The 2,693-nt window shown below is 63.2% G+C and overlaps 1 non-coding gene across 1 annotated transcript; it reads right to left on the reverse strand.

Moving 5' to 3' along the window:
• Window positions 1-821: 821 nt before the first annotated feature.
• Window positions 822-974, reverse strand: LOC142795503 (5.8S ribosomal RNA). Its single transcript, XR_012893076.1, has one exon. It is a non-coding gene; the product is annotated as a 5.8S ribosomal RNA (ribosomal RNA).
• Between the last annotated feature and the right edge of the window lie 1,719 nt (window positions 975-2,693).

Genomic DNA, 2,693 nt, shown 5'->3' on the forward strand with positions numbered 1-2,693 from the left:
AGGCCAGTCGCCGCCGCCGCAAGGGCAGCCACGCAGCCTGGCGAGAGGCATCGTCTCGTGTAGCGTCGCCCCCGCCCCAACTGGAGTGGCCCAGTTTTTTGAACGGGACGGGAACTGCGAAGCACTTAGACCGACGGCGGACTACGACGAGAACGCCTTAAGCTTCGCCAACGTTTCGCCAACTCGTGCGGGAGACTTTTTCCGCTTCGCGGCAAGTCGTCGCGCCGTGCTCTCCGCATCAACCGCGTACGCAGCGAACCGCAAACGTCGGGCGCAGCCTCCTCACCTCCCTGCGCTTTGCGCGCGAACGTTCCCTGTTCGCGCGGCAAAGCCTGGAGGAGGCACGGCCCCGCAGCGTGTTCGAGCGCCCGGTCTACGGGACACCCTGCTTACTTCGAGGGCAACAAGCGCAACGCAAGGCTGCGATCTCGCGCACTTTGCGCACGGCTGGAGAAGCTTTGCTGGCCGGCTTTCGCTCCTCGTGTTTACCGTGCGTTAAAGTTGCGCGTCCGTGGCTCTCGCAGCTCTTGCGCGCCCGGTCGCAGAGAGGAGTACGCAACCTCGACCGCACTTTCCCTGCAGGCTTCCTTCCGACTCGAAGTCCTGCGGCGGTCTCAACGAGGTGCCACATCCTCAATGCAGTCGGTCGCCCCCGTTTCGGTTGGGCTCTGGCACGACGGTCGCCACCGTCTCGCCCTTGAGTGGCCGCTGTTGGCGCTCGCTGTGAGGTGTTCAGCGTGCTGTCCGTGTTGCCGACGCGGTCAAAACGAGTCGACGGCTCACGTTCCCTTGTGCGCCGAAGGCTCTCTTGATATGTGATCCGACCCTCAGACAGACGAAGCCAAGGGAAGACCCAAGGCCGCAATGTGCGTTCAAAGAATCAGTGCTCAGTGTGTCCTGCAATTCACACCAAGTCTCGCAGCTGGCTGCGTTCTTCATCGACCCGAGAACCGAGTGATCCACCGCTTAGAGTCGTGAAAAAGTGTTTGTTCAATTCCGTACAGTCAAAACCAAACGTTTCTGGCACTCGGCCAAACAGTGGCCAAGAAGGGCGCTTTTCAGCGCACGCTTGGACTCCAAAACTCTGCCGCGCCTTTTTCGGCTGCCGCAAATCGAGCAAACGGTGTGTTTCGGACGGCGTTTCGCTTCCGCTACTTGCGAGTGCTTTCGTGGTCCACCCCTCTATAAATACTCGGGAGGCGTCGAAGCCGGTTCTCCAAGCCGGACCCGTAGGTATCGTTGTGTGCTCGCTCTCATTGGCCCGCCTAACCAGAAAATGCCTGCGGTACACCCATTTGGATAAGAGTGCACGCAGATGCGGGCCTCGACGGCTACACATTTCCTCGGGCGGCCGCCTCCCGGCCTCCGTGGAGCGCGGGATGCACGGTCCCATCGACAAGCCTCTCCCGTTTTTACCGTGGCGTCGCGGTTCACCACGGCGGGCGGGTCGGTCTCCTCCGCATAAAAAGGGGGACCCCCGCTTTTTGTTCCACGAAATCGCACAAGCTTTTTTCGCATCCACGGTTTGCCACCGCACACCAAAATGCCGATCCGGCTGCCTACTTTAGCCAACAGGTGGAGCCAGGCGCGCCGTACTTGCGCGGCACTTCCCACGTCCACCGAAGTCGGTGCCAAGGACCACTTTCGGCGCCGGAGCCGCGTACGAGCCTACTCGAGGCGGAAGAACGAAGCCAGCAAGGGCCTGGCCGCAAGTGCGTTCAATTGTCGGGACGTCCAAGTCCCTCGTTCTTCCGTGCTTCCTCTTTCGGCAAGTCGTTGCGGCACCTTCCCAAAGCGCGCAGACCCGCTAATCGCGACGAGCGCGACGTGGCCGTGCCGCCTTTCCCTCGGCAGCAAGCAAAACGCCTGGCAACGTCGACGCTCCCCTAACCGCGATCTCGCACCGTGTTTCGTGTGGCGAATTCAAAAGCCGGCCGGCGCTGCTGCAACCATTACGGTCGGTACGCATACGCCGCGGAGGGCGGGACGGTCATCGGAGCGTGCGGTTCCTCCATCGAGTACTGCGCACCTCGGCCGTCGCATCGCCGTGCCATGACCGGCCGCGCGTCAACGCGAACCGGTGCCAGCGAGATCCCTCGCCTGCAAGAACCGACCGGCAGCCTCCGTCACCCGAGGACGCGGAGGCGCTTGCCGCGGACGGCGGGACGGTATGCACTGGTGCACAGCGGACCCGTCACATCGCCAGTTCCTTGACCGACCGCCGACGCTTGTGCCGTTCCTCTCGTACTTGGCAGTCGCCGCGCGATTGTCGGGTCTCGTTCTTGCACGCTCGAACGGTCGGGAGGGCACTCGGCTGGCGTTTCGGGAACGCGCAGCCTCGCCTTCTACCGACGTAACCACGACTCGCCGTTCGCGCTCCGCCGCTCCTGTTTACAGTACTAGGCGGTCCCGCAGCGGTCGGGTCGCGCATTTCGAGCGCTTCGAGCCACGGTGCAGTGGCGGGTCGAAAGCCGACCTATGAGTGCGTTGCGCCGTTTGTACCCGCGTCCGCCACCTGGCCGACCGTCCAAGGTCGCGGTGTTGGCGTCCGCTGGGCGCAACAATTTGTCACGGGGTGCCGCTCCACATTCAGGCAGCCCCGTGGGGAAAAGCCGACCCCGCGTCCAAACGGGGTCAGCGGCAGAAAGTGTCGGGCGCAGACGCAGCTGAGGCGCTCACCCTTCACAATCCGT

This window comes from Rhipicephalus microplus, unplaced genomic scaffold, assembly GCF_043290135.1.
Source record: "Rhipicephalus microplus isolate Deutch F79 unplaced genomic scaffold, USDA_Rmic scaffold_705, whole genome shotgun sequence".
In the NCBI taxonomy this organism is placed as follows: domain Eukaryota; kingdom Metazoa; phylum Arthropoda; class Arachnida; order Ixodida; family Ixodidae; genus Rhipicephalus; species Rhipicephalus microplus.